At 43.9% G+C, this 21,534-nt stretch overlaps 1 long non-coding RNA gene across 1 annotated transcript; it reads right to left on the reverse strand.

Annotated features, from left to right (window-relative positions):
• Window positions 1–13,491: 13,491 nt before the first annotated feature.
• LOC145421031 (uncharacterized) lies at window positions 13,492–18,862 on the reverse strand. The gene is made up of 3 exons (XR_013902295.1): window positions 16,268–18,862; window positions 14,471–15,199; window positions 13,492–14,329 (listed from the first exon to the last, which is right to left on the reverse strand). It is a non-coding gene; the product is annotated as an uncharacterized LOC145421031 (long non-coding RNA).
• Window positions 18,863–21,534: the final 2,672 nt, after the last annotated feature.

The following is a 21,534-nucleotide window of genomic DNA, read 5'->3' on the forward strand; positions in this document are numbered from 1 at the left end:
GAAACGTTTTTAAACCTCAAACTTCACGCGGGAGCCTCTTCAATGGACATCCAGAAGGAACTCGTGCTTTCTCTCTGACATGAAATTCATATGAGCTGTTCGCACTAAAGTAAAAAGCACCATCACTTCATGCGGAGACCCCTTTGGCGCCAGCAGCAAGGCTGGAGCCGAACAACAACACCCTGATTACGACTGTGTTGAGTCTGTTCTTCCCATTCATGCAAGGCCACCTGGGTTGGCTGGAAGACTGTTTACTTAGCCTGGCAGGGTGAAGGACACTGTCTCAGCTGAGCTACGGACACGCACACACTTACACTGATATGCACACTGATCCCCCCTCCCTTTCCAAACGCCTTCGATGCTTGTGCCCTCCCGGGGAAGATGGCAGTCGACTGGACCAGCGCAGACATGCTGCAGGACCGGATGCGCTGTCTACACCGGCTCTCTCTCACCCTTTTACAAACCCTGTTGCTTGTCTTGTGTTTCTATGGTGTGTTGATAGTCATGTGCTTTTTGTGCTGAGATGTTTTTTCTGTTATCAAACTGTTCTCCCACTAGGAGCTCAGTCTGAGTGGAGTTTTTTTCTCCTCCTCTCACCTCATGTTGTTTGTTTTTTCCTATCAGCTGACCTCTCTGACGTGTCTCCCCAATGTGATGTTTGTGTAAAGTAGGTCAGAAGGTTCCTTTGTAAGTGCGCATGCGCCATTAGCGTGCTGCCTGCTGTAACCCTAATTTCCTTCGGGATTAATAAAGTATTTTGATTCTGCTATGCAGCGACCTGCAGGTGGAAATACTCTGTAAGAGAAAGCAGACTGCAAAGCTTCTTGGCCTGTAATGTGAAAGCGTGTGTTTGGATACAAACCGTCCTAATAACGTGGATCACCACACACACGCTCAAAGAATCACTCAGCAATCAGTTCAAATGCCAACAGCTGGTCCAACAGAGGCCCAGAGAAAGAGCAGAGATGTGGAGGGAGGCTAAAAGGGCCGTCGCCGTGACAAACGCTGCCATGGTAATGCAGCTTTAACAACGCTGAGGTGTGATGTAGGAGTTAATTATGAGCCAGAAGGTGAAAAACTGGCTCCAAACTCAGGAAAGCGACTCAGCAGACCTACTAACTGCTCTTCCAGTTAGATTCATCTGGATATGCTAACCTTTAATGACCATGATGGCGCCTTACACAGGACGTGTCACCCACCGCTAAAATGTGAAAGCAGTGTGGGGCATCGCTGGAGACAAACTCTTTCCCATCCAGCTCCTCCACACTCCTGTCTCCACAATGTCTCCATCTCTGCTGCTATCAGTTAATGAAGCCGGTGTGGAGCAGGGAGCAGCACTAAGCCAATCTGCAGGGCACAGACGAGGAGCGGGGGGGTTTGTGGACAGCGAGACACTCGCAGGCGGTTAGCTCGGGGGCGTCGAGCTTTACTTTGCAATCTGATACAGCCAAAGTTTGACTCTACATACTAAATAGAAAAAGCCTAAATATGGTAATAGAATAAATTGCCCCGAGATTTACTGGATGTCACGAGCGTGGGCACCAAGGAGGCATGTTGCTGAAGTGTAAAGCCATCTGAAATTGAGTTGGCAGCAGCACCTCTAAAAGAACCAGCCGAGGAAAAAAGCTGAAGATAGCTGAAGAGGAATATTCCCCCGAGGTGTCTGAATTGCACCAATAAGGAAGGAGTTGAGCCCTGTGGGTGGAAGGTGCAGTCAGGTTCACTGAATTCTACACAAGCCTATCAGTCTGAATATGACTTCTCCAGAGGGAGTGGATCCCCCACGCTCGGCTGTCGGCGCTGAGCTGTTTTTCTTTCTGGGGGTAATTTGTGACACTCCTCGGTGAGACATCAATTCTTCTTGACGTGGAGAGAAAACAGGAACATTTAAAGGCCTGTATTTGTCATTGTTTTTCCTCAGACAAATTTATTACCGGGGAGGCTGCTGGCCTTCGGGCAGCCAGCTCAGGGTTATTATACGTCTCCTTCATGTCGGCTGTGGGGCCGGTGAGCACACATGCGTTCATACGTGCTGATGTTCTGTTTTACTTCCACTTTTGCTGTTTGCCGATAACATAAATACTCGCAGCACTCAGCGTTTCTGACAATCCTGTGAAAACGTTTAACAGCAATGAGCAAATTTGGCGTGCCGGACAAACCGCTAACACGGTAACAAATTCATGAAGTGCGAATATCGCTGCAGAGTTCAAGTTAGCAGCACTGCAGAACATATTAAACACGATGCCTAATTTATTCATCTCTTTGGTTTCACAGCGGTTCCAGCTTGCAGCTGCGTCTTAACAGTTGGCAGCAAAGTTAAGAAGGAGTACACAGCGCAGCCAGACTCCACGTCAGCTCGACTTGGTTTCTAAAACTTCTCGCTCGAATAAATGCTCCATCTGTCTGTCCTGATCTCATCACCAACACTGCGTCTAATCCTGCCTCCTCAGACACATCACAGCATATTCGCTGACGATTCTCCTCCAAATCAGATGACATTCTGGATTTCGCCGGGGGAGTCAGACCTCGCCGAGTCTTGAATGGCGTCCAAGGTGACATTTTCATCTGAGCCCTCTTCTTATGGCGGTCTTCTCTGTTCCCTCTTCAGGAAACAAGTTCAACCACTAACCTCAGGGAAGCGGATACTGGGAGGATTCTTCCAGATTTCTGAAACTAGACGCTGAGACGTCTTCTCTGACATATTTTAAAGATAGTTGTAAGAAGCGTTTTTAAACCTCAAACTTCACGCGGGAGCCTCTTCAATGGACATCCAGAAGGAACTCGTGCTTTCTCTCTGACATGGCTGCTATGCAGCGACCTGCAGGTGGAAATACTCTGTAAGAGAAAGCAGACTGCAAAGCTTCTTGGCCTGTAATGTGAAAGCGTGTGTTTGGATACAAACCGTCCTAATAACGTGGGTCACCACACACACGCTCAAAGAATCACTCAGCAATCAGTTCAAATGCCAACAGCTGGTCCAACAGAGGCCCAGAGAAAGAGCAGAGATGTGGAGGGAGGCTAAAAGGGCCGTCGCCGTGACAAACGCTGCCATGGTAATGCAGCTTTAACAACGCTGAGGTGTGATGTAGGAGTTAATTATGAGCCAGAAGGTGAAAAACTGGCTCCAAACTCAGGAAAGTGACTCAGCAGACCTACTAACTGCTCTTCCAGTTAGATTCATCTGGATATGCTAACCTTTAACAGAGGCCTAGGATTTCGGGATTGTTACCAGGACCGGCGCATAAATCCCACCACACACGATGCAATTTATCCTCTCGACACGCACATATGTATGTACAGACACGTACTTCACGCTAAACATAACAGACTTAATGCCATCACACACAGTCACATATGGATACGGAATAACAGATGCAGACGTACACACTCAGAAACACACACACCCTCCAATAACTGAGAGGCAAGAGGAAGCTCACACAGGGAGTAATCCAGCACCAGGGAAAATGCCAAGTGTCTTATTAGTGGTTTAGCAGAGATGGCTGGGAATCGATGAACGACCCTACTGGTCACAACACGGCACTCCCGGAGACGCACACACATCGTGGCGCTCGCTCTGCGCTATCCATCATAACAAAACAACGAAGGGAAAAAAAGAAACCCCTCCACAGCTAAAGACTTCCTCCTTCTTATCCCCCTTCTGTTCTGTGCTTTGGGAGAGACGTGAGAGTGCTGCCAAGCAAAGGCACGATCAACATAAGGAGTCCCTTATTTTCCTCTTCGGTCCTTGGAGACGACCCCTCTATTCCACCTTCGTGCTGCACAACGATGTTTTTACTAAAGTTATTTTTCTTTTCATGTTATTCTTGAAACTCTTCTACCCACCCAAAAGTTTTTGAAGCTTTAATAAAAGCTGATCAAGGAAATCTTGCAGCCCTGCAGAGGTACACATGTGCATCAAAGCACTCGTTCGGCACATCAGTCCTTTCAGATGGTGAGCCGATGGGGAAAAGGAGTTACTATTAATGATGACAGCAGGTTACATGAATCTGTTTGTTTTAGTCACGTCTTTAGATCCACTGAGTTCGGTTATCCAGTGCTACCATCACACAGAGTACCATTTCTGCCAAAGGTCCTGGATCTTTGTATCCCAGGGAAACGTCAGAGCGGGCGTTCGCCGTTGGAGCAGCTGCACAGGATCTCATCCATGTCTTATACTTACCAACAACAGACTACAGAGTTAGTAAAAGTAGAGAATGTCCTGTAGACGTCTGTAGGTAACAGATGCCACCAAAGGCAGCTTGTTGTCTTTTTGGTAATTCCACCAAATTGTCTAAAAAAAGATTATATTCATAAAACAATAGAAGAATCGAAGAATTGCCAACAACTCTCCCCAACCTAACAAGGTGAAACTTCAAAGGAACAACTTTATGAAAACAGACATCAGGCAACGTTCAGTCCGAAGCATTTCCAGGTGTCACAGACGTGTCCAACCATCAAACGGGCTCATTGGAGATAGAAATCAAAGGAAAGCACCTGGAAACTGACGAAAATTCATGGAAATAAAATTATTTTAAGACATAACTGCCCCATAACAGGCAAATAAACTATACTGTGAATAACCACGTTTACTGAGTGACAGGAGCAAACAGACATCTTTTCTTTACAGTCTGAAAACTCAGGCCGTGCACCAAACTGTGACGTCCATCGTTCCAGTGCATTGTTGTCCATTTCTGATGAAAGCAGAAGCTTTCAACACATCAAATGTTCCATATTTATATAAATTATTTACATCACTGTAAAGCTCGATATCCTCACTGACATGACAGCTTTTTGTTTTGTGCTTCTGGCTGTTATATTAATGTTGTTATACATGACAGCAAAATTGCTTTATATTAATTACACACAGTAGTAGTTTGTGTTTCTTAGTAACTACATAAAGGTCACATGGCAACAAGTAGTCGGGAAATTATTAATATATGAAGAAAATAATTAGATAAAATCTCCTCAGTGTTAAGAGATGATTCACAAAAATATAAATGATTTATTATATATTATTTAACTTTTAGTAATATCATATGCATTCATGCATCTAATCTAAGGTACAAAATCCATATTTCATAAGCCATACTTTGTCATTTGGAGTAATGCATGGATGCTGTATCTGTACTGGTCCTCATTAGATCAAAGCAGAAATAACTGCACTCAAAGCACTAAAACCTGCAGCTCTGCCGTCATGCATCATCACTTCATTTTAATTATTTGCAGTTAATTTCATGTTCAAAAAGAAAACAGAGCATTAAACATCAAACATGCGATTCTCTGACTGGTGTGTCGCACCGTCGCATCCAAAGCGACGCCCTCGTGTAGTTAATGAATGATTAAGTGTAGCTGTGGCTGCAAAGCACTTCAGTGTTTTCCCTCTAATTCCTCTGCCTCTTTCTATTCATTAAGCAAGCTGCTGAGAAGTTACTGAAAGAGCGGAACAAACAAGGTTATTCCGCATGAAAGGTGTGCAGATTGCACGGCAGCGGTCGAACAGACAGGAAACAGCTGGTGGTTAATGGCGTTCCCGAAGAAGAGCTGCTGCTGTTCTGACCATCTTCCCCACTGCACTCTGGTTTTTCTGTTAACACTTTGGGCTCCTCGTCGTTGTGGCTTCCTGATCTGCCGTTGTCCCTGCTTCCCATTATTCACTCACAAAATGAACTACACAATGCTGTAGTGGCTCCAGGGAGCCTCTGTAAAGTTCAGCCATTGAAATAACCATTTATCCCAACGGCCCCTTGACACTCACGGCACCTGCACAGTTCTGCTAAACTGAAATATTATTTGGAAGTATAAAGTGACTCGTATTCAACTCGGGGTTGGCTGTTTCAGCCCAGTGTGAATGGGCCATGGTGTACAAGCTCCACCTCCAAACAAGATGGACACACAGCAGAAAAGGATTCAAATTAAGAGAATAACGGCCGAGTCACAGCAGTCGATGTTACAGAGATAAAAACCTCACTGACTCTAAAGTAGATCCATCAGAGTATTTATGGAAATACTATTCAGTCTAAATGGAGTAGTAAGAAAAAAGCAGAGTCTAACTTCACTTCCATCCGTCAGCTCATTGCTCATGTGCTTCCTCACCTCATAAAGGTCAGCCTCCCTCTGCTGCCAAACATTGATGCTAAACTCGGGGGTCATGATCGTCCCAGCCAACACAAACTATACCAAAAAAAGTTGCACACACTAAAAAGGTCATGTCTATAATGTAAAGTGAAAGTGATGAAAGCACGAAGTCAAACACGGCGGTGCAGGTGTGCAGTCCTGTGATGTTCTAAGCATGTGCGCTAAAACCAAAGTATGCTAGCAGAAATTAACTTTAGAGTTGGCTTTTCTCATGTTTCACACAGAAACAGAGGCAGCACCTTTCAGATTAGGCTCTTTGAACTAAAGCTAACTTTTAGAGCTTCATGTGTGTTTTAGCTGCACAGATGAACCTTGTGTTGGAGTCAGTTTATGTCATTGGTAAATGGTAAATGGTAAATGGCCTGTATTTATATAGCGCTTTACTAGTCCCTAAGGACCCCAAAGCGCTTTACATATCCAGTCATCCACCCATTCACACACTGGTGATGGCAAGCTACATTGTTACATTGATACACAAAGAGGTGTTTACAGGCTTATAGAGCTGGTTTTGTACCCATGTGGTCGTTACATGTTTTGATATTTACATGTTTACACATCTGGATGTTTGCATGTGCATGTTCAAAGCAATGTCTACAGTCATTGGTTCAAAGCAGTAATAAGTATGTGTTGAATCTACCTCGTTGTTTTCCCTGCATTGATCCGAGTATAGGATTTCCTGGCTTCTATATGGCCAGTGAAGTATTCATGAGGGCCGTACACAGGAAGTGTTTGGTTGTTGTTGCTGTGCGAGAGGCTGCTAAGAAAGTTATCCGTCTGTTTCTAATCGCTTCAATCCACACAGCGATCCCTCACGTTACACTGACATAAAAGTTTCTAAGTTCATGAGTGACGACAGATTCATATTTACAGTCTTTCATTTCTAATGTCCTTCTCTCACCCCAGCCAATCACAGCAGATGGCCCCGCCCCTCCCTGAGCCTGGTTCTACTGGAGGTTTCTTCCTGTTAAAAGGGAGTTTTTCCTTCCCACTGTCACCAAAGTGCTTGCTAATAGGGGGTCATATGATTGTTGGGTTTTTCTCTGTACAATCCGGTTGTTCAGTCTGACGTCACTAGCCGTGTCTGGACCTAAACTCCGCTGCAGGTCCATATATCAAACGATCACTATGGCATTACTGAGAGTTGAAAAACTGTCTAAAGTCTTTCATCTTTAATAAAATGATCAGCATTCTGCTCTACCAGGTGTAACAACTGAGTTTAACATCCAGGCATCCATGAAAACAGAATTTATGACATTTAACGGAGTTAGAAGTTAGCAGGGAGTTAGCTCGTTAGCTTCTATCTAAATACAATATAGCATGTCCTGACTGCGGGGTTTTGGAAACAAATTAAAACGTACAGCTCTGCTATCACTTCCAGCATAAATGAAGACAGAAAACTAAACAGCAGTAACGTTTGTAGGGTTACTGAAGTTGGGCTAGCTGGTATATAATGATGTGCTACGTGACCGCTAGCGACACAGCTACAGTGGGGCAAAAAAGTATTTAGTCAGCCACCGATTGTGCAAGTTCCCCCACTTAAAATGATGACAGAGGTCAGTAATTTGCACCAGAGGTACACTTCAACTGTGAGAGACAGAATGTGAAAAAAAATCCATGAATCCACATGGTAGGATTTGTAAAGAATTTATTGGTAAATCAGGGTGGAAAATAAGTATTTGGTCACCTCAAACAAGGAAAATCTCTGGCTCTCACAGACCTGTAACGTCTTCTGTAAGAAGCTTTTCTGTCCCCCACTCGTTACCTGTATGAATGGCACCTGTTTGAACTCATCATCTGTATGAAAGACACCTGTCCACAGCCTCAAACAGTCAGACTCCAAACTCCGCCATGGCCAAGACCAAAGAGCTTTCGAAGGACACCAGGAAAAGTATTGTAGACCTGCACCAGACTGGGAAGAGTGAATCTACAATAGGCAAGCAGCTTGGTGTGAAAAAATCAACTGTGGGAGCAATCATCAGAAAATGGAAGACATACAAGACCACTGATAATCTCCCTCCATCTGGGGCTCCACGCAAGATCTCATCCTGTGGGGTCAAAATGATCATGAGAACGGTGAGCAAAGATCCCAGAACCACACGGGGGGACCTGGTGAATGACCTGCAGAGAGCTGGGACCAAAGTAACAAAGGTCACCATCAGTAACACACTACAACGGCAGGGAATCAAATCCCGCAGTGCCAGACGTGTTCCGCTGCTGAAGCCAGTGCATGTCCAGGCCCGTCTGAAGTTTGCCAGAGAGCACATGGATGATACAGCAGAGGATTGGGAGAATGTCATGTGGTCAGATGAAACCAAAGTAGAACTTTTTGGTATAAACTCAACTCGTCGTGTTTGGAGGAAGAAGAATACTGAGTTGCATCCCAAGAACACCATACCTACTGTGAAGCATGGGGGTGGAAACATCATGCTATGGGGCTGTTTTTCTGCCAAGGGGACAGGACGACTGATCCGTGTTAAGGACAGAATGAATGGGGCCATGTATCGTGAGATTTTGAGCCAAAACCTCCTTCCATCAGTGAGAACTTTGAAGATGAAACCAGGCTGGGTCTTCCAACATGACAATGATCCAAAACACACCGCCCGGGCAACAAAGGAGTGGCTCCGTAAGAAGCATTTGAAAGTCCTGGAGTGGCCTAGCCAGTCTCCAGACCTCAACCCCATAGAAAATCTGTGGCGGGAGTTGAAAGTCCGTGTTGCTCGGCGACAGCCCCAAAACATCACTGCTCTCGAGAAGATCTGCATGGAGGAATGGGCCAAAATACCAGCTACTGTGTGTGCAAACCTGGTAAAGACCTATAGTAAACGTTTGACCTCTGTTATTGCCAACAAAGGTTATGTTACAAAGTATTGAGTTGTATTTTTGTTATTGACCAAATACTTATTTTCCACCCTGATTTACCAATAAATTCTTTACAAATCCTACCATGTGGATTCATGGATTTTTTTTTCACATTCTGTCTCTCACAGTTGAAGTGTACCTCTGGTGCAAATTACTGACCTCTGTCATCATTTTAGGTGGGGGAACTTGCACAATCGGTGGCTGACTTTTTTGCCCCACTGTATGTTAGCATAATATAAACAAGCTAACTTTTTTTCCACTCGATAAAAGTTACCGTGAGTGTTCTCGGTGGTCAGGAGGAAATGTAATCGCATGGCAGGATGCTGTAAAAGGACCAAACTTCAGCCAGGAGAACAACTGAGATAATCCATCCACAATACGAGGTTAGTCATTCATATACTGCTGCATGGGCTGGGCTGCAGTTACATCCTAAGGTTTTAAAAACTGAGCTTAAATAAATGATTAGTGGTAATAAAAGCCGAGGGAGGTCAACAGTGATCACTGACTGTTTTAGGAGCTTTTTGAGATCAAATAGAAGAAAATACAAAACATTAAACATGTTAACAACACAAAAGCCATATTAAACGCAGACTACTTTAGACCCGGAAGTAGGATTCGTCGCGTCATCACTGAACAACCGGATATAAAGCGCCTTGAGGTCTCTGTTGTTGTGATTTGATGCTGTATAAATAAAATTGAATTGAAAAATTGAATGTCTGCTGAAATTGCACTGATTTGGATTATTTACTGTTTCACTGTAGTTAAAGTGTGGAGGTAACTAGCAGCCGAGGCTCGGTGCAGAACGTTTTAGCACACTGCTGCCTCTCATTGATCATCGTGGGGTCGGTTTGGTGTCCTTTCAGACTGGAGTGAGATGGTCTGAGGTTCGGTTTAAGCCCTGAGTTGTATTTTAGAAAGACTGTAAAATCAGATCCAAGCACAAGTGTATGTGAGAGTATTCATAATAAGAATGGAAGCAGACAGAACGACGGTCTGCTGCTTCTCCTTTAATTCGTCCTTTTCACTCGTACCCAGATCTGGATGACCATCTACAAGGAAAGAACACTGTGTCTACCTCTCTCATCAGCATCCAATTAAATTCTGTCTAAACAAACACACAGTCAACAATTACTTGTTCTGTGTACTTTGTTTATTTACTCTATTTTTCTATAATGAGAATATTTAGTCCTTTCTGCCTCGAGGTTACGGCAAGCATCTTTTTGTGCTTCCCTTCAGAAACCCGTCTGTTACAGATGTTAGACTGACAGATACAAAACAGCAGAGCTTCAAACAACATTGTCAGTCCACATTTCTTCTGCAAGCAGCAAACTTATACTCATTATTCTGGGCTTCAGTTTATCACTATTTCATGTACAATTTGCAGGATACTTAAAGGGTGCACACACTTTGGATTCTGGCTCGCAGTGCGAGATGAAAAGTCAAAATCATTCACCTCAGTGTCTGTTCAAATTTTCATGGCGGTCTATCCAGTAGTTTTATTCTCGGCCAAAGAACTGATGCACTGATGCAGTCGAACTGACTGATGGACAGCACCCTCCTTAAAGTCTCGCCGCTGGCACGGGTAAAAGAAAAAAGCCAAGCGTGCAGGCGTACTGTGACAGAGACAAAGCCTCGTCCCGAGCTTACAACACACGGGATGGAGGGAGTACAAGGGATAAATGAAGAGCTTATCCCTGCTATAAATCCAACTTAATTCCAGTGTCTAATCAGTATTCTGCCAAAGCCCTCTTTCACACATATTTTCATCTGTTATACTAACCTTCCAGTGTCTGTTAGAGAATCCTGAGTGGAATACCTTCCTTTGGTAACCACAGAGAAATGGTAATGTGGGTTTGAGGCTGTGCCAACAAAGAAGCTGCAGCGGGTTCAGTGAATAGATATATTCAAACAAAGAGGAAGCACTGACATCCCCCACACTGCAGGAAAAAGCAGCCTTGGTGGGTATTAGCTCCTGTAATTAGTGGACAGTGTTTAGTGAAAGTAACACACGAAGCTGTAGTGGTGATTACACGACACGTCTTTAACACAGAAGCTAATACAAAGCAGAGAGAAGCAGGACAAAGGCACTTCTGTAATTCAAAATGAAACACATGCAGTTTCCATGTGTGAAAATTAGAACAGGATCCTCAAACGTAATAATATAATAGAGCAACAAGCACTTACACGAGTGGCTCACAGCACTCAAAAGCAAAAACAGCAAGGCTATTAAAAGAATGGAAACGTTTCAGGCTGCGTCCACACCACTGTGGACAGTTTTAAAAATGCTTTTTCCGTCCACACTGAGAAAGAAGAAAGAAAGAAGAGCCCTCGGCTCACTCAGAAATGCAGAATAAGTGATTTTAAAACATAAAGAAGAAGAAAGGGAGACTGACAGGACGTGTCATAAGAGTCACGTTCACCAGATGATGGTGGGAAATAGTTTGGTTGTTGGACAAAAGAGACAAGGAAAAATGAAAGAATCTATCTCATCGTTTCAACAAAGGCCGTTTGTTCACTGTAGATGGATGAGACGACTTTACAGAACACAGATTTTCAGAGAAATCTCAGAGGCATCAGATGCATATAGACGAGTATAAATGAGGAAGAGCACGTCACAATCAATTACTAGACTCTGTGCATGTTTATGAAAGATTAACATAGGAAAAATGGCATTTTATCAAAGAGAATATAGAAATGTGATAGAGTAGAAGGGTTCTCACAGCAGTACGGCAGGTCTGACTGGCTGTGACCAGAGTCAGAGAAGTCAGTGCCAATCAAAGAATCCCTTTAATTTTTCAGGTTATTCAATAGAAAAAATATATTTTGTACTCATGAATATACATAGATTAACATGCAAGTCTGTCTTGCAACAGGCCTTTAATTAATCCTTTAAAAATATAAACAGGTTTGTGGAAGTCGCCGTGTTCCCTCGTGGCTGGTCTCTAGTCACGTATACGGTATAACACCAAACACCAAAGGACGAGAGAAGTCGTAGGCGTGCCGTGGACGGACATTTAAATTTGTGTCTGCACCTCAGACTCAAGCTATGAATGATCGTACCTGTTTCATTATCTGAGACGATAGACGAGGTCCCCGTCACCAAAGGAAAGTGAAGCCACGACACGTCATCTGCTTCCTCTTTGCTCTTCTCCTGATCTGAAGTCAGGGCTCTAACACATGAAAACCTGCATAAACACAGTCATTGTCACAATTACTTATTGTCAGCAGATTAAACATGTGACCCTCCCTCTACCAATGTTTAGCCGCTCTTGTGGCTAAACAACAGCAGCTGGTTTTAAGCTAACAATATGCCAGCTTATATTAGGCTCTGGTGTCCTAAAATCAGAATTTCTCTCTGATATATCAGTTTGATCACATTCTCACATCATGTGTGAGTGTATTCAGAGTGTCAGAGTCCAACAAAGCTACATCCACTCCAAAAAGAAGTTCCTCTAACACAGATTAACAGCAGCTACAGCAGGCTAATAACAGCTAAAGCAGGCTAACAGAGGCTAATAGTAGCTAACAGAGGCTAAAGCAGCAGAAACAGACACAAAGGTTCTGTCTTCAGCAGCTCACCTCAGTATGGCTAGGGATGGGTATCGTTTAGGTTTTATCCAATACCAGTACCAAACCGGTACTTTTGAAACGGTGCCGGTGCTTAAAGAATGGAGAACACAAAATTGGTCCAAAAACCTCTCATATTCAGCTGTTTTTTTGTAAAAAGATAACAATGTTAGCCTTTTCTGCAGCTATGGGGCATATATGGCATCACTCTTGGCTGGAAGCAGTGCTTAAACAATGGAAAAAACACAAACTTTGTCCAAAAACCTCTCATGTTTAACTGTTTTCCACTTTTTCTTTGGTCATTTTAGTCTTTTTGGCCAGGGTGAAGGGAGTATCTGCCATCAAACAAGAAGACAGCCGCATGTAGCTATGATGATGTTTACTAGTTCACCTTACATGCATTAATGTAATCACGTGGTTAGCCTACTCAACGTAAATTACACACGAACAACATTAAGCTACTCACGCAGAGAAGAACGGCTGCTGCTGCATCATCATCCTCATCATTTCTGCTACACTGGCAGGGCTAGGGGCCAGGACTCTATTCTTCGGGTTTTTGGGGGATGTTGCTAACTCCGGTCCGATAACAGGCACCACACCCGCAGTAGACGTATAGCATTTTGTTAAAATGTTATACGTCATCAGATTCGAGGTGTTACCTCCTTTGACAGTATCACAGTATCAGCTTAAAGCACTTGTTGCTGCTGAGTTTGCATCTTTTGCTGTGAAGTACAGCCAGACTTTGACCGCTTTGCCTTGGGCGTTTTTAATCTGTAGCTCCGCTCTAAAAGAACGTACGTACCTGGGCCCGCCTACTATCCTCGGAAACGTAAAATGATTGGCTAGAATCCAAAGTGTGTCACAGCTCAGGGAAAAAAAGCACCGAAATGTGATGAGCTTCATGTCAGACCTCTTTCATGAAGCTTTTAAGCCTCTTCTGTATAAATAAAGGTGGAGACTTCACAGCAGGGATGTGTACATTTACTCAAACACTTTTTAATGTACTTAGTTACTTTAATGTACTTAGTTACTTTAATGTACTTGTAAGGATTTCCATGTTGTGCTGCTTTCTGTGTTTATTCCATATTTTGGATGCATCCACTACACTGTATACTCCATACGATTTATTTTAAAGCTTTAGTTATTATTTTGCTGATTCAGTATCATAGATCAAACTGTCCAGCCATTTATAAGTTATTAAAATCATCATCGTCAGCTGCAACATTAAAGAGATTTACACATCAATAAATCAATAATCACAATCCACTGATATCATATATAGAACAGAAATGCATAGTGAGGACAGTTACTTTAGCTACTATAAATATATTTTGGAAGTACAACTTGTTTACTGTTTAGGGACTTGATAAGGATCATGACTTTTAGGTTATGATTATGATTATGTTGAAATTATCATGCAGCACCACGTTTCGCATGATAAAGCTGTAATAGATGACAGGGCTGCACATGAGCCTGAAAATCCTGTTTTCTGTTCTGATTGTATTTCTGTAGAAACACTCTGATGTCCTGTGGGCTCCTCTGGCGTGTTCTTGGTCCCTGTGCACCACATTTAAAAATACTGGAAAACTCCTGCCGCTGCATCTTTGATTCAGTTTGAATCCTCGGATCTTCCGTACTCCACGGCACGCTGCAGTCAGACACCTTACAGTAAAGATAGATCACTTTGGACATTACAGCAGAAAGTGGAACAGAAGGTTGTCAGTTCTTTGATCCAAGTCCTGTGAGGCCTGGATGCGCACAGCGCTACCTGCAGAAGAGTAATATCACATCTGAATAACTGTTTGATGTTAGTTAAACCTGCCCCATTGTTACCTAATTGCCACCTAATTTTATAGTCACACTGCACATAGTATGTAAATGTTATGCTTCTTTTAGACGTCTGAAATACCTGAGGGAGGCTGAAGTGTTGGTGCACCAAAGGCCAACCAGCAGCGGAATAATTGGGGGAAGGAAAGGCTGCTGATTATTATGGGGTTCAAAGGTTCTTCTGTGGAACCAAACTTCAGCGAATCCCAAGGCGGTCGGTTAGGTCGGCTCCTTCCAAACAAACACGATGAATGCACGGAGCAGGAATCAGAAGAATCCATTCACACGTTTGATGTTTTTGCCAACATAATAAATGAAGCCTGCAGTACAGAACAGTTCCCTACCTGTGAAATCTGCAGCAAATACAACATCATAATGAATCTCATTCGAGAAGCATACAACAAATGTACTAAATCTATAGGGACTTCACGAAGGAAGCAGATGTGGCAGACAACGTCAAGGAAACAGTGAGTGTCGTTGTACAAAGTGTGTTGGACACAGGAGAAGGTGACAGCTGTAGAGATGTCAGGGACTTTGACGTGGTCCAGATTATCTGCCTGTAAACGGCTCACAAATGCTGTTCTTGTGGTCAGAGGTCACAGGACGGAGAAACCATACAGCAGTGACAGGACATGAAACCAGTCTGATCCACAGAGGCTACATCACAGGCCTCAGATAATCAGCTGCTCGCGTCTTGTTGTGAGATAGAAGGTCACCTTCATGTCTTGTAGCGTCCAGGCCTCAGCAGGTCCACGCTGCACCGACCGTCTCGTAGGTGGTCGTGACGTTTTGGCTCATCCTGCTTATACTTCTGAAAAATAGTTTTAGAAAACTCTTCATAAGACATCTCAAACTTGACATGAGAGTTTTTTAAGGACTTGTGCATCTATTTTGCCCCGTAGCTCATGTCTCATCCCTACCTGTCAGCCAAAAGCGACCTGCTGCGCTAAGGTTTCACACCCCTACAGCCACATGTGCTCGGACTGAATTCATTATTCTTTAATGGCACGCGCACACAAACTCTTAAGTTCCTGATGCAATTATTGCTCATACACCTCATGCAGATAAATGTGAGCTGCACTGTAGTATCCTGCTGTTCCTTATTATAAATAGCCTCTAATGAATCGTTACTTCAAGCCTACCGATAGGCCTTTGACATGAGTTATGTGTTATGGTGGTTATGAGAGCACACTGCCAGGAATCATCAGATGGGGTAATTATTGCCTCCTCCAGTTTAATCCGCCTTGGCCACATCCCTACATGTTGCACTGACATTGCGTGGAGGTGTTTCAGAGGCTTTTCTCGCCCTCCCTCATTCTGGATCGCACTTTGTTGGCTGCACGGTACTTTTGATAAACCAACATAAAAGGTTTTTGTAAGACACCATCAGATCAGCTTCAGTGCACCATAGCATTGATTTTTCAAGTGTCTGGAGCTCTGCTGCAGAGATGGAGTTTTCTACAAAAGATGTTCCTTCATTTAGTGTTTTGATGATATTTTGGACCGTGCACCGTCTGAGACGTCGGCCCAGTGTCACGACTTTTCAGCTGAGGCTGGATGGTGATGGTCATAGCATGTGGTTCACTTCATTTTCATACTTTCATACTCAGACCATTTTCTGAAATACTTGTGCCGTTTGGATGGGGCTAATGTGTGCTCGAACTCTCCCACTCCCACCAGAGCAGAGAGGTTTTACTGTAGCACAGAGAACGGTGATTTGCAGTGAAGCTTCCCTGTAAGGTGAAGCTCACAGCAGCACAGCAGCTCTCATAAAGAGGCCAAAGGCTGATTCATTACATGTCTCTGGGACTTCTGAGTTTTGCATCTGCAGCATCTTTTCTCTGTCATATGTTTCTATTTAATTAACTTGTTGACTTACCACAGGGAAAGTGCATTTTGCTGTAATAACAATGCTTGTTTTATGCTGCTGCAGTTGTGTCTGTTTGCATAGGTATTAGCCTGCGGAGGAACGTTTCAGACCCCGAGTCCTCCAACAACACGTAGCTCCACGGTGCAGTCTGACACTGGCTGCTGGGCTGAAACAGGAACAGGAGAAGCAGAAAAAACCACCAAAGACAAAAAGTAATTCCTGAAAAGCACAGACTGCTGCAAACACTTTTGTTTTTAACGCTTGGTTTCAATTCAGCTGTTTCTAGTTAGGACTTTTCTCTGGAGCTGACTCACAGACCTGCTGTCCCACATACATCTGCCTTCATCTGGCAACAGACAGGCTCTGGAGCTGGACCGGCTCCCCGGCGTCTGCCGAGGAGGAGGGAACCGAGTGCTAGCTGGAGGAATGAGCGAGCTCCTCACCCTCCCTCCTGCGGGCCCATCACCAGCAGTAGGGCCACGACAGTTCAGAGTGATGTGGACTGGGCAGCGACCTGTTGGTCTGATTCCCAGTTGCTAAAAGTGGCTAATTAGTCATGTGTCTGTATATATTTTCCTTTCATAGTCTCTTCCCTTCTCCTTCTGACTTTCAAAAACAACACGGCTCTCTCCTGTGATTACTGACAGCAGTAAATTTACTTAGATGCACTCGAGTACCCGTCTTAGTGAACCCATCAAATCCTCTAATTGGCAAATGCATTTTCTAGGCTGGGCTCATCATAAAAGGCTCCTGATTGCAGAGACAGAGCCTCTTTCTGTTCAAGACAAAATTCTAAAATTATCGTCCTCTTTGCATAAAAAGCCGACCTATCTTTAGTAAAATGACTAAACCAACAAAATAATTAGAAGCATGGTGGGAATAAAGTGTCCATCCTCTCACTGTGCAGCAGGTTATTCTACATACATCAATCATCTATAACTAATTGTAAACAGAGACAGAGGTTTTATTACAGTATGAAATTATCAGTGTAATTAGATCCCGAGCATGTGAGCAACAGAGCCTCTCCTCCGATGTGCTCCCTCTTTGTACTACATGTAGGCACACTGATAAGGATGATGAACGGCTTCTCCCGTAGCTGCTGATGGATGATACTGTCATTGTGACAACATCAAGCGAAAAATTTAATGAAAATCTTTGATACCTTGAGGCTTTTTGCGGTGGCACAGTGGTAAATGAGAGAAACGCGAGGTTCATGGCTCTCAGAGATTTCACTGAAGCCTGACAGCAAATGAACACTGACCATTATTCTCCCGGTGTGCACAAACATAAATCTACTGTACCTCGGCACTATATGTGTTTGACGTTCCTCTCGCCATCCATGGTTAAACAGTTTGCTTTGACTGAGGAGCCCCCGCACCAGATCTGGTCGGCTCACAGGAAGCAGTCCTTCCTTTGAAACGTAGTTTTAATTATCTCAGTTTCTTAGTGGAGCTGCATGTTGAGGGTCTCCAACTCTCCTGGTTGTATTTACTGCATTACCTGGCAGGCAGCGTGGAATAGGCACAGAGGTTTGTTTTGTTATTCTGCAACAGGCTGCTGACGGCTGTGCAAGATTTAATCAGGCTAACCACGGTGGATATGGCATTCGCAATTACACTTTGACACTCAAATTGGAAACAGCAGATACCTGATGGCTGTGCAAGGACTTAATTAATCTGCTGTGAGGGAAGGCCTTGATACGTGCAGGCTGGTGTGGAGAACACCTGCTGTCCATCTCCCTTTTGTAATTCTTTAATTCCAATTATCAACAATAAGTACATTTTTGGATGCAATAATAATGTTCCAGCTCGATAAGTGGGGGCTGTTGGATGAGACCAATCATTTACAGCTGGTAAGGAAACGCGCCTGACCACAGAAAAACAGCTTTGCAGTGTGCCGTCATGTCTGCTTCAGTAACTAATAATGCATGAGTAAAGGTGAGTATAAGTGCGCCATAAAACAATGTTCAGAGAAACAATATTTTGTTTGTTCCACAGCCTGTTTGAAGCTGCACGGCAGCAGATGGTGAGAAAACCGAAGCTCAAGATAAAACACACAAGGTGTAAAGATACTCATTTAAATGCAGAGGACTGTTTGTTTGTTAAAAAATTGAAAATTGAAAAATGAAAGGCTGATATCCTGCTTTCACAATGACAGAAAGGGGTTTTTCTGATGTACCAGATGCAGCATTAATTTGCCAAGTCCTTCAAATGTGGCACAAAAACTGGTCTGCTGGTATTTTAGGCATTTATTTATCAGTCGGCCTGCAGTGTTTCCATCTCTGTTTCTGGATACCTGCTGAACGAGCTTCCTGCTGGGGTTTTAACCACAACACAACACATATCGCCTCTAGCATCAATAATTGTGGAAGAACAATACATCTCCATGTGCAACGGCACCTTTAACAACCTTTAATTTCCCCCAGGGATCAATAAAGTATTCTGATTCTGATTCTGATTCTTCCTGATTATTTAAAAAACGTGTCCTACAAGTTAAATCGGTGCCTCTTTGACAGCGTGGCATTTCTGATGTCATGACATTGACGCTCATCGAAGTGAAGGTCCGATGTGCTCGCTGTAATGTCACTGCAGAGCTGCTGCAGAGCTGCTGCAGAGCTGCTTTCATCAGTTTAAGCTACAGTGAACAGTTGCATCAGATCCTGATAATGAGTTTGTGTCTCATCTGTTAGTGATTACAGGACTGTGCTAATGTGTGTAAACTGCCAGTCTCGTCTCTGGTGAGATGCTGAAATAAGGTCAGCATATCCATAAAAACTGTGGCTGTGCCTTCTGGCTCAGATAATTTTCCATATGCACAATAACTCAATCAAGCTGCTTTTTTTCTTAAAATTCTCAGCCAACTGAAGAAATCAGCACTTCAGCGCATCGTTCGTGTCATTCTGCTCGTCTCATATTCAGAATCAGTCAGACCACTCTGGATAGCATCATATAAAATACTCTTAATGCTTCCCCCAGGTACACCTGCTCAACCATTCGTTAACACAAACATCGAATCGGCCAATCACATGGCAACATCTCAGTGCATTTAGGCATGTGGACATGATCAACACGACCTGCTGAAGTTCAAACATCAGAATGAGGAAGAAACATGAACGTGGGATCGTTGTTGGTACCAGGTGGGCTGCTCGGGCTATTTCCGAAGTTGATCGACCCACGAGCAGCAGTTCTCTGGGTGAACATTGTGACCGTGTCCGTCCCTTTGCGACCACAGTGCACCATCTTCTGAGGGCTGCTTCCAACTACGTGCCACATCCTGGTCTCTTGAACCTGAGTGTTCTCAAATGGCCTTCACAGTCACCTGATCCAACAGAGCCCCTTTGGAATGTTGTGGAACAGGAGAGTCACATCAAGGACGATCAGCTGACAAACCTGAAGCAACCATGTAGTGCAGTTTAAATGATAACAAATAATGTGAACTATCCAAAAGAATCTCTCACTTCTGATCTTGGATGGTGATTTTTGGTCCTTCAGTGGTTACTTGCCAAGAAATACTGAGTGGCTGTTTGAGGATGGCTTGTCGTTGCCTATAGTCTCTGATGTTAGCTTGCTCATCCATCCAACCATCCTCACATCTCCTTCAGGGTTTCAGGCTCAAAATGCCTAACTTTCCTTAACTGCTAAACAAACTGTTTTGGTCTCTTTAGCTAAATTAGCCTCCATAACAGCTGCACATGGGTCAGTGGACACTGATACAGGCAGCTAAAGCTAGCTTCACCTGTTTATTAAGGACTGTAGCAGTGTTGGACCAAGTTGTTTGCTTTGCACTTACTTTCACCAACAGAAGCTCCGGGTATTTGTCTACTGACAGAGTGCTAGCATGTTAGTAATGTTAGTAATTAGATGGTGTCTGAGTCTGTGTGATACATACAGTACATGGATGGAGCTAGCTTGTTAGCATTAGCCAATAACTGAGCACTCCACCCTAATATTAAAAACAAAAAATAGCAGCAAAGAAATGCTTTCAGCTTCAAACTGTGCAGTCATAAACTAATGGATGACATCATTATACACAGTCCAGGGTTGAGTCAGTCTGGACATGCCTGCATCTTTGCTGCGCCCTGACACATCCAACTCAAAGACAGTGGAGATCATGTGACGCCTGACCAACAGACACCGAGGACTCGCCCAAGGTTCGACTTTACCGATCCAAAGGAAGAATGATTGTTACCGCCATCATTGCTCCAACAGCGTGGAGCTGGTGATGATGCTCCACCTCAGCAACACAATGCAGGGCAAAGTGAGCTGTTCACAGCAGAGCTGCTGCGACAGTGACAGCACGGAGCTCTATGGTCAAATTATATTTGGTGATTGATTTTGTGTTGCAGATACGGTGTCTGTGGGCGGGTTTATCACACTTACACCAGTGAAAACAAGCTCATTCATTCATTAGCGGACCACGAGAGGTAACGTCCACCTTGTCCAATGAAAGCTGTTTTGATTCATAAAAATTAAATAAAAAGATATCTGCCATCACTAATTATGCGATACTATAATTAATATGAATGCGCACAGCCATTAATGTTCCATGAACTAAATGTTTAATAAGGACTGACAAACATTCATTCAGTCAATCAACAATCACCAGTGGATGAATCCTAGTAGGGAGCACAGTGGCATCACTGGTGCTCAGAGCAGGCCTGCAGAACAGCAACACTGCCATCCTGTGGGCAGAGCGTGCACAGGCGTTTCCCGCAGAGACTGCACGCAGACAGCAGGATGTGGCACAGTCGCTAAAATAGGAGTTATTCTCTGTCCGCTGCATTTATCTTACAGGGCGAGCACAATTCCACCGAGTCTGTTTCTCTTTCTGTATAATGAAGGACTGTGATGGTGCTTTATCACTCGCACATCCTCATCCCCAACATTAGCTCAGATATAATGAGGGTTACTCAGAGGACGGGGGCCTCTCTGCAGAATGATAAAAGACCCCAGAGTGTGCCGGTGACACAGCATCGGTCATTAGCCGGGCTCACTTTGCCCTTTCATGTATTTCTAAATAAGTGCCTTCCTGTGGGTTTAACAGACCACCTAATCTGCCTACTTAGAGGCGCAGGCGAAGAGTGGGGATCCAGAGAGGTGAGTGTCAGGCAGGTAAATGTGCTTATCAGAGCTGTGACATGTTTGGCTTCTCTGGTGGAAACGCTGCCACAGGCTTTTAAACCTAGTAGGTTTCACCGGAGATGGAAATTACGGAGGATTAGTGTGTTTGTGTTAAGTATGGAGGAAATGTGGAGCCATATCATTACAGGCTGAAAC

This window comes from Astatotilapia calliptera, chromosome 16, assembly GCF_964374335.1.
Source record: "Astatotilapia calliptera chromosome 16, fAstCal68.1, whole genome shotgun sequence".
NCBI classification, from domain to species: Eukaryota; Metazoa; Chordata; class Actinopteri; order Cichliformes; family Cichlidae; genus Astatotilapia; species Astatotilapia calliptera.